The sequence below is a fragment of the Poeciliopsis prolifica genome, unplaced genomic scaffold, assembly GCF_027474105.1.
Source record: "Poeciliopsis prolifica strain line A6 unplaced genomic scaffold, Auburn_PproV2 SCAFFOLD062, whole genome shotgun sequence".
Classification (NCBI taxonomy): domain Eukaryota; kingdom Metazoa; phylum Chordata; class Actinopteri; order Cyprinodontiformes; family Poeciliidae; genus Poeciliopsis; species Poeciliopsis prolifica.
Genome location: NW_026562437.1, coordinates 252,772 through 264,141, shown reverse-complemented (window position 1 = coordinate 264,141; position 11,370 = coordinate 252,772). Strand labels below are relative to the sequence as shown.

The 11,370-nt window shown below is 41.2% G+C and overlaps 1 pseudogene; it reads right to left on the bottom strand.

Moving 5' to 3' along the window:
* Positions 1–723: 723 nt before the first annotated feature.
* The window catches only part of LOC129379875 (cytochrome P450 26B1-like), a 29,389-nt pseudogene continuing 18,742 nt past the window's right edge, over positions 724–11,370 (bottom strand).

Genomic DNA, 11,370 nt, shown 5'->3' with positions numbered 1-11,370 from the left:
CAGGATATAAATAAAACAAATCAGTTTTTAAAATCAAGCTGTTATTAGAATGTCTTGTTATTCTTTAGTCACCTTCCTGTTTGCTTTTAGAGAACATCTTACTTATTTTTTTAGGTAATTCTAAAAAAAACTAAGTTGTTTCTATTTCAAATGTATTGTATGCCTAACATATCCATTCAAAAAAAGCAATTTTCTGTTTGATTTTTTTTTTAAATGTTCATCCCTGTATTAGATATTAATTATTTTAGCACATGGGTGCGAGATTAAATATTTGCCAATAAGAAAAACTCTGTTTTCATATAATCCATCTCTTTTACCCTGCAAGTCAACTGAAAATGATTTATTGAATTTAAGCACAAGCAAAATGGTTGAAAATTATATTCCTTCTCTCTATACCCTGTTTTATCTCTCGCCTCTCTCTAACACACCCTTACTGTTCTCATCTCAACTCTTCATTTCACCAAAAGTCTGTTGTGCACCACTCCCATTCAAATTATATTAGATAGCTTTTTGTACATATTTTCTAAGTATACTTCTTCAGAAAATACACAGAATAGAGCATATTTAAAAAGTTTTGGCAGTTTCCTCCTTTCTTAAAGAAGAGTCCTGATAACCATTTGTTAGAAGAGTCTGAAAGAACGCTCCAATCTGGCAGAACAAAGGTGAAGAAGGAAAAATCTTTCTGAAATTATTGTTTCCTTCCATCAATCTTCTCTGAACTTCTCCACCCAACCCTCATGAGCAGCTGCCCTCACTAAACCGTCGCTCCCAGCAGCTCGTCTGACTTCGCCAAGATCTCGTTCTGATTGGAGTCCAGGCCGTAGAACTTGACCTTTAGCCCGTCGACGGGGTGAACCACGGGACCGTGACGACACGGGGGAACTGGTGAGTGGCCAGTTCAAAGCGGCTGGTGTGGCCAGCTCGATGGCGAGAATGCGGAGGAAAAGCGTGGCGAGTTGCTTTCCCAGACAGGAGCGGACGCCGCCGCCAAACGGCAGGTAGTGGAAACGGCCCTCCTTGTCTTCGCTCCGCTCCTGACTGAAGCGGTCGGGGTCGAAGGCTTCTACGTCTTTGAAGACGGCAGCTGTGTCGTGAGTGTCCCGAATGCTGTACATCACACTCCAGCCTTTGGGAATCTGGACTCCCTGTGGAGAAAAATACAGGAGAATAAGATGATACAATTGGTTTTAAAAATTTAAGCAGACTCTTCTACAATTTTTAGAAATTATTACTAACTATGAAAAGTATTCATGTGACTATAGACTTGTTGCAACGTGTCGTCAGATCCACACTTTTCATATATATTCACCGTTTATTTGTTAATTGTTTAGCAATTTCTGGTCGACTGGAAGTTATCGTAACAAAGCCTGATGAACCCACAACACAATTATCTTCTTGTTATTGATACAGTAAGACACTGATTTGCAGCTGGGTTATCTTGTATCCAGCAAAACATTTAAAGTTAATGTAGGGTTAGGTTAGGTTAGGGTTAGGGTTATGGGCCTAACACCTAACGCAGTGTCTTGAGGTACTCCACTAGTAATAAAATTGCACATAAAGACTTACATCTAGTTCGAAGGTCTGCATTGCCGTTCGGTAGGCCCCGGAGACCGGCGTGTACAGCCTCAGCACCTCCTTGATGACACAGTCCAGGTACTTGAGGCTGATGATGGTGTCCAGCCTCAGCTCCTGTTCGGGACAGAGGCAGCCGTTGTGGAGGAGGCCTCTGCCTCTCAGCTCCTCCCTGAGGCGCTCCAGGACCTGAGGGTGGCGGAGGAGCGCCATGATCAGGGAGGTGCTAGCGCTGGCGGTGGTGGCGAAGGCAGCGAAGATCAGCTCAATGGTTGATTCCTATGGAAGCGTGAGAAAAATTGATGAAGTTTTTATTTTAGCTTGCAGTCATCTTAATGATAAGAGAACTGTGATAGTTTAAAACAGAAATTTTAAAGATTGTATATATTGAATGTAATGGTTCTGGTGAACCGTTAAGGTGTTTCACGCCTGATAGTCCTCAAGACTCAGTTTGATTGTGGACCAAAATTGTTACATTTTCAGCTGCTGCGGTTTTCTTTCACACTGCACTGAGTCAAATGGACCAAATTGAAAATACTCTCTTAAACTTCCAAAAGGCTCCATATGTTGGACACTAACTACTTTACTCTAGCAACAAAACCTTTGAGATTTAAAAAGCAGGTTCCCCTCCTCGCCTGTGGCGGCTCTGCACCAAAAACTACTGAAGAAATGACACAAAACCTCTGGATCGCGCTCCGGTTCACTTGGTGTTCACATATGAATTCGAACTCCACCAGAATTCACTTCAACCGAACACAGATCTTGGTTTGTAGGTGAACCAAAGTTTGATTCGGTATTTAAACAAACCGAACTTTCTCGACAAAACCTGGATTAAAGTGGACTAAACATGGCTGGTGTGAATGCTCCATATGCCTCCAAAAGCCTCCATGTTGGACACTAGCTACCTTACTCTAGCAACAAAACCTTTGAGCTTTGCTGGAAAATTTATTATTGAAGAAAAGAAGTTGTCTCTCCTTGGATTCTTAGTTTTGCTTTGATTTTTATTTTGCAAATGCAGTTGGTAAAAATTCAAACCAAGTAGGGAAACTTGCTTTGGCGACAAATCCTCTGTTTCACACCTTCAGTTTCTTATTGTTGGCAAAGTCGACTCCCTCTCCAGAAAAAAACCCCTGACCAGTTAATGGAAATGTTTTTGATTCCTGAAAAGTGGCACGTTTGTAAGAAAGTAAAAGATGTTTTCCAATAACAGAATGTGCCATGCCGGTTCTGGAATAAATAACACAGACTGGGCCGGGTGCCTCAGATTGTAAACCTCTCTTCTCTGCCATCACCTGTGACTGCGCTTCGCGCAGCACGTGTGTTTTAAATGCGTCACAGCAGCGAAGGGGAGCGCTGGGCCTCCCCAGCTCACTTTCGGAGCACCGTTGAGTGTGTACGTACAGGAGGCCTCATTCAGACCCCTAGCGGGGGCAGTGTTGACTTATTTTTGGGTCTGGACTTCACCCAGAAACCACAAACAGTGAAGCAGAGAGAGAAAAAAGCCTCCACAGAATTCCTCAAATAGGTAAACAGAGGCTGTGCCGATGTTTCTTTACCGCCTGTTGACATCAGAGTTAATGCAGCTCATTCTTTCAATTCCTAACTTTATTCATTCCTTTCTATGGTTTGTAGTGACTTCCTGTGTGTCCGGCTTTATTTAGCGCAATTTGAGGTGAAGTCGAACATTTGAGTCGGTGATGACTTGAATTACAAGGTGATGTTTCTGGCAGGATATTGACCAAACTACATTTTCAAAATCAGGAATGAAAGTGAAACTGATATCCAAAGAGACAAAATCTGTTAATGATGCTGCAATTTTGAGGCATAACAAGCTGCTGTTTTTTAGGAATATTAGGGTCAGGCTAAGATTTATAGATATTTTTTTAAAAGAAAGAGAATATTATTATATTACCGGAGAAAAAACTCTTAAGTAAAACCAGAAATCATTTTATTACCGGAGTAGGAGCCATATTATGAGAACAGTCGTAATAATATGAGAAAAAAGTGACAATAATTCCTGGATAAAGTCCTAATATTACCAAAACAGTTGTAATATCAGAATAAAGTAGGAAGAAGTCATAATAACACAAAATATTTTATCAGAGTTGTTTTAATATTACGAGAAGTCGCAATAATAAAAGAATAAAGTCATTATATTAGAAAATAGTCGTGATATCTGAAAAATTTTGTGATAATACCAGAGTAAAGTTGCATGGCAATAAAGTTAAAATAATAATACAGACATAATATATATTACCTGGATAAAACTAGTATTACAAGAATAGTTGTAACATGACAGATAAGTTGTAAAAATACCAGAATAGAGGAAACAATAAGGGAAATAAGCCAAGACTCAGCTGGTCGCGTTACAACTATTCAACCTTTGCTCTCAATAAAACAACTTTTCTTCACGTAATTCTGACTTTGTTTCTGCTAATTTTATGACTATATTTTCATTACTTTATTCATGTAACTAAAATAAAAACGTAGCAAAAAAATTGTCATAATAATAAAGGAATGGAGAAATATGCTTCTCTTTTGAAATTACACAATTTTAAAAAATGCCTTATTATTGTCCCATATTGTTAAAATAATATATTTAAATGCCAGATTCTGGCAGCAGGACGAAGGTTTTTCCGGGTTCAGGCCGGAGTCCAGGGCGTTTCGTACCTTGAGCTCCTGCATGCTGAGCTCGGTGCCGTTCTCCTTGGCGCTCCATCAGGACGTCCAGCGCGTCGCTGTAATCCTTCCCCTGGGAACACAGAGGCTTTTCTCTGATGGCTTTCTCTATACTTTTCTGAAGCGTGTCTCGCGCTCGGATTCCCTGCAGAAGAAACGCACGAAAACACGTTAAATACATTCAGATTCCATCTCAAATGTAGGTACATCTTTGTCTATGATGTCTGCTGATGTCAGAAAGCTACACTACATAGTTGCTGTGTTTCCATTGGAAAAGAAATGAAATTAAAATCACAGAATAAGTTACTAAGACTTCTGGCAGCATGTTGGGGAGATTGTTGGCGATTTTACAGAAGAGCGACGGATTGAACAGAAACAAATCATAGGAATCGTCTTACCTTCCTGTAGCCGCTGAACGGCAGGTCGATTGGGAGGCTGAAGAGGTTGTTGACGAAGTCCTGGAAGGTGGAGAACTGGTGCCGCATTTCCTCCTCCGACACCCTGAATCCCAGCAGCACCCGGACCGCCATGGTGAACGACAGCCTCTGGCTCTCCCTGAGGAACAACACGGTTACGTCCAAACACGTCAAGCACAGCCTGAGACCTCTGCAGTTACAAATCAGAAAAGCTCAAGAGGAAAAATAGAATATTTTTATCTCTTCATTAGAGCAACTTTCTTTTTCACAGAATGTAAACAAAACTAGAGGCGTCGGAAATTAGCAGTTGTAGGATTTCTCTTTTCTCTTTGGTAAAACACAACAAACCATTTCTCAAGCATTTGTTTTGGTTTGTATTTACCCAGAATGCCCTGCTCTATAATCCATTTCCTGTTTTTAGAGCGCTTTGCGTTCACATATGCACCAAAGTTCACTTCAACCGAACAGAGACAGAGGTTTGTCGGCGGACCAGACTTCGCTGTTTTGGTTCGCATCAGTTTGATTGCGTGTTCATGTCTTCCCAAACTAAACAAACTCTCCAGACAAACTGGTTGGACCTGGAACTAGACAGACCGGGTGTGAATGGACTCGGTGCAACCTTCCTGGACCACCGGCGTACCTGTAGACGTTGATGGGCTCGGGGTTGGAGCTCCACACTCGGAGGCTCTCTTGGATGACCTGCTGGATTTTTGGGAGGTAGGACTCCAACGCTTCATGGCTGAACACTTTGGCGAACACCTGCAGACACAAAATCAAAGACCACTTCAATTAAATTGGACTTAAAATTACACAAAGCAGCTGCCGCAAGTCGCCAGTCAGTCACAGAATGACACGCACAATTAATGTGAAATTTAGTAGAAAGTTCAGCTGTGGATCAAGGGAGAGAGACTTTTCCTTTAGAGGTTTTTCTTCTGCAGTCAGCAAAACGTTTACTGACAGGCTGAAGAGGAAAAAGCGAGGAGGGGGGCCCACATAAAGCCTGCTTCGAGCGTTTTTCTGGATGAATCAATCACCGGTCGTCAGCGCTGTTTGAACAAATAACATTCCATCAGATCCGACCTCCAAAACTGCCCCTTGAAACTGTCCTGGCTGTGATTTAGAAGTAGAAGAATAAGAAAGAAGCCTTATAACTATTTTTAAACCGTCTCTAAAACGTATCTTTGTCTAAATAAATAATATTTTCATGCATCTGACAGTCAGAGCTGTTGGAGAGCAGAACATAAAGGAGCTGCTTGTTGGGAAATCCTTTTCCAAGACAAGGTTGGAGTGAATCGGGAATCGCGACGCGGCACATCCACGAGCGAAACGCACATGGTTTGCATTTTCTGCTCGATGGAGCGTCTGAACGAGCTTCTGTGTAACGACTGGTGGCCCGACATCGGGTTCACTCAAAAGCCACTCGGGTTTCTTTTCCTCGTGAATTGAAGATTTTCTTTATTTGTTGGACATGATAAGTGTTGATCGTCTCCTTACCTCTGTGGTTAGCAGTTTTATTATTTTCCAAGGGAAATATATTACGATTGTCACGCAACTCAGTCAGTCTTTGGTTACCTAGCAACTCACTCACTCTTTGGTTGCCTAGCAACAACTTGCAGAGTACCTGGCGCAGCAGCAGTTTCAGGTTTCGCCTCATAACTGCTAAAAAATAAAAAAACAAGGGTGTGGAGAGAAATTTATGGAGAAAACAGGAAATATCAGGCCACCACTTTGGCAATAAAGCAACATGTAATTAAAACAAAAAAAGAAATACAAATCAACAATGATCGATCTAAATGCTATGAAACATTCACATCATGATTGGAAAACCTAAGAAGCCACTTTATCACGAAGGATCTGTCAAAACAGAAAAGTTTTTTAACTCCAGAAGTTAACTCCTTTTAGCACAATTTGAACATAATACTCTTTTCCAGCATCTAATCAGATCATTTTTAAGCAAAAATTAACCCGAAGTGAGTCAAGAGAAGCAACTTTGCCGTCCATCGCGGCTGTTGGCTCTGATAGACTCGGTTCGATCAGGGACCAAAACTGAAATATTTGTTTCATTTTCAGCTGCTGTGATTTTCTTTGACACTTCTTCACAAGCCATTTCTCCCGCCAGCGTTGAGACTCATTTGTTTTTCTGTATTTACCCAGAGTTCCCTGCTCATTTCCTGCTTTTGGCGCGATCTCCAGCCCACATACCCATTCAAAACGCAGCAGAGTTCATTTCAACCGAACCAAGCCGTAGCTTTCACCTCCCCAAACGAACTGGATTAAACTGTTACAGAAAAATGAACCAACGTCCAAAGAAAATCTTCTAAACAGCAGCAAAACCCCTGAAGAACCTTTTCGTATCGCACGTCCCGGTTATGTAAGGCTGTGAATTAACCCATTTAACCCGTCTGCGCTGAATTGTTTACAATTGCCCGTCTGACTGAACCCTTTGGCTGTTCACACACACTCTGACATAAATAGGCCCGGAGCAGCAGGGCTGAGCTACCGTAGTTTAGTACGTCAGTGTGTTGCTCCCTGAAAGGTAACTACAGGTCATCCAAACACACACAGCATCTCTCTGTGGATCCTGGCTGCCAATCAAATTCTGTTTTTATGCAGCGTCACTCTGGTTCCAGTCGGGACGAGGCTGTCTGTGTGTGTGCGTGTGTGTGTGCGTGTGTGTGTGCGTGTGTGTGTGCGTGTGTGTGTGTGAGCTGAAGGGGGATTGTTCTGTACAACAGTCATTCTCCTGCACCACAAAAACGTGACTGTCCTCTGTAGCCTGCAGCGCAAAGACAAAAACACACACTCACACACAGTTGTCCTAATAACGTCCATATGTCTTAAATTATGTGAAAGTGCTGCGAGCTGCTGGTTCCACAGACATGTAAAGACTCCTTTATTCTTTTCTCTGCCCTCGCTGCTCCCTCCTCTTCCCGTCACCGCCTGCCCCCTCTATCCATCCATCCTCTTTTTAGAAAACACTCCTTCGCTCTCTTTCCTCTTTTGCTCCATGTCTTTCCACGTTCTGTCTTCAGTCCGGATCAGAGGAGGACAAGTTCCTGAGAACTTCAGGTACCGGCTCCCAATGCGGCTAAATCGGTTTGGTACGACAAAATATTAGGAAAAAATTAAATAAAGTCGTAATATTAGGAGAATAAATTTATAAACTACGAGAATAAAGTTGTTATATAGCAAAAATAAAGTCTCAATAACAAGAATAAGGTCATAATATTTGAGAATAAAAACTGTCTTTATTCACATACAACTTTATTCTTGTACTATTAGGAGTTTATTGTCACAAGTTTATTTTTTTATCTTTTAGCGTCGTCGTTTGGTGAGGATGTGCTCATAGAACTGGTCATGTTCTGCTTTACTTTGGACCGGCCCGGGTCTGAACCTCCAACCAAAGTTACTATGAAATGGTTCGGATCAGTTCATGTGTTAAAATGGCCCAGTCAAAGTCCAGACAGTAGGCAAACTGATATATTTGAAACATTTATCCCAAAAGACTCACAATGACATCAGAGTATAAAAAAACAAAAATAATCTTCTTCACTTCACTGTTTTGTGCCACTGCTGGTGTTTGATCATAAAATACTAATAAGGTCATTTAAAGTGTCCGACGGCAACAACATGCTTCAAAATGTTGGGTTTAACTTTATTTACCAGTAAACTGACAACATTTCCACCAATTGCAGGATTTCAAACTGCACTAATGCTGATTAATCTTTAAAATTGTCCTCTATATACATAATTTATTGCTGTATAAATGTCTTAAAACAAAAAGTATGTAAATATTTTGTATTGAGGTCGTGTTGCAAATACTTTTGTTCCTCAGCTGCATTGTTTCTAATTTATTTCAGAGGCTATGACACCTAACATTTCAAAGATATTCTCATTTTAAAGCATAGATTTGTGCAAATACCCCTGATGTGTTATATTTAGGCACAGTTAAAAATGGCAGCGCCCTCTACTGGTGGTGAAGAAAACCTGAAAAAGATGCGGCACCCCTCTGCTGCATCTTTCTGCTTCACAGATTCAATATGAAGATTAAACACACCAGGCTGAAGTTGTTTTTGATAAAAACAAGGCTATATTTGTCGTTTTTGTTGCCTGTCTTGGTTGAAAATAAGGGGAAAATTTGAAATGATTGATTCTCATTCTTTCTGACCTGGTTCACAAGCTAATTTGCATTGCCAAGTGCAACAGAAATAGTCATGCTTCAGATTTGCTTGGGTTTGTTCCTCCTGAATGCTCGGCCCGGGCCGGTCAGTGCTGGAAACCATCTGTGGTTCTCTAGGCGACTCGGTTTCCCAGCTCAATACTGGGTTATATAGAAACTGGCCGGCTCTGCTGATCCACTAAAGCCTAATGTGCTGTGTGAAGATTGTTTTTCCATGTGAAAACCGCAGGGAGGGCAGACGAACACGCTCTGGGCCAGCAGGTCAAGCACCAAGCCGGTTGCTCACTCTTTCTCTGGGTCGCTGTTGTCCGGTTTCAGTCTGCTGATTTGGTTTTATTGTCCAGAAAACTGAACCTGCCAACACACATTGACACACAGAAGACATGGAAACCACCACACTGCACTCACACACTCCCAGAACCATTTTTCTGCTTGGTCAATGATTTTAAATAATGCTGAGAATAGGGGGAGTAGTTCTGAGTAGTCAGTGTGTTATCTGAAATATACAGTAATGAAAGAATCAGAGAGAAATTTTCATCTTGAAATCTACTGAAAGTCAAGCTAGCAATTCGTCAAACTAGAGCTAAGAGCTTTTCAAATAAGACGTCCTGTTTGTACACAGAAGTTTGATTTTCTGAGTTTCTGGTCAGAAGTGCAATCCAATATGGCTGCCACACACATTAACTGTTTTTCAACACTTCTCACTATTTGTGTTCAGTTAAAATAAAAACATGAACGATTATAGACATGTTCCTTTAGAGTTTAACCGATTAAAGTCAGATAAATGCCTTGTTATTAGCTTATGTTGCTATCAGTAGGTAACATTACGATATTGGAAAATCCCTCTGGTTTTATGACTTGCTGCTACATACCATGTTCAGTTGGCAAACCGAAAGCTGCTGACAGATAAAAAGTTCAGCTAACAAGAAAAATTTAAGCTAACAAGCTAACAGTTGCTCAAAGTCAAGCTAAACAGCTAACAGACACCAAAAGCCAAGCTAACAGTGACTCAAATCGAAGCCCATATTTACTAATACTTTGTTTTATTTACTTAGACTCAGTTTATCTTTCACTTTATGAAATTCAAGTTAATAAATACTAAAATCTGCAGCTAGCAGCTACTTGGTTGAAAACTACAAACTAGACTCAAAGCTAAATGAGGATTTTCTGAAAGTTAAAGCTGAAAATCACTCAAAGACAAACAAATCCAGAAATATAAGTTAACACAACTACTAAAAGTAACTAAGACTACAAACATACAAAAGAAAATCCAAATAAATAAACCATATATAGGTTAGCAAGAGAAGTTAGCCTATTGGCTAAGATAAACATCGTCCATCTTGGCCAAATGAGACGAATGCTGTTTAAAGTGCAATAAAGTTCAAATGCAATAAATTTGCACCATGATGGACATAAATAAGCTAGCTAGTATATTAGCAGCTAAATACCGACCCAAGGTTTTGTGTAACAGTAAAGTCTCATGAGAAAAAAAGAAGCTACATAAAATACAGGAGATGAAATACGTAATTTACATATTTAAGGCCAAATTCCTCTTTTTTAATGAGTTCAAGACATTTTAAGGACTATTTAAGGACAATCTGCATTAAATTTTCTTTCATATTCCCCAAAATAAAGACTTTCCTGCCAACTGCAGGTAAGAAAGTGAGTTTAAAAATATCCAGACAGAACATGAATCCCAGCCTACAAACACAAACATGTAGTTTGTGTTCATATTATATCACTGTGGATAAATACAACTGTGTTGTAAACAAAAGGCTATTTCCTGAAAGGGATTTTATCTCTTCATCTGTGGATCTGTTTGCCTTGTTATCCAGGTGTAACAGACATAGCAGAAGAAGCAGGTGTGGAAAACTGGCTGTCATATCGTTTCGCTCAGCAAGACAAGACACGAACTTATCTCCAAAATCAACTTTCCTGACCTCACATCCTTTTTCTCTGCGTGTCGCATTGTGTTAAGAGCCGGGCGATGTTCAGGTGTGTGCGCACACACTGCGGCGGTGTGTTTGTGTGTGTCGGGCCCCCACACAGAAAGCCCCTCTTTGTGCCATGTCGGAGGCAGCCTTCCTAATCAGGGGTCATTACATGAGGTTAGTCCCGGGGTCCCCGAGGAGACGAGAAGGGATCAGAGCTCAGATTAGACCCAGCCGACCCCTCGCCGTCCCCAGGCACCGAAACCGAAGCCTCTCCCTCCCCCGCAAAATGAGAGAAAATGAGAGACTGATTTACAGGAAAACGAACTCCTTCGAGCTTCTTCCTGGTGAGTTTGTGCGTCAGGTGAGCAGGAGAGGAAAGGCGATTACCGGTAATGACCCGCGTACAGACAGCAGAGAGGAAGGGACGGCAGCGAAGGAAAACAGATAATCGAAGACGGTCTCCTGATGGAGGCGTCGTTCTCACGCTTCAGCGGCCAAAACGCCTCAGATAACAGAGGGTAGATTTACAACGAGACTCGTTCTGCAGAGTCTGAATCCACGACGGAGCACAAGGGAGAGCAGCTCAGTT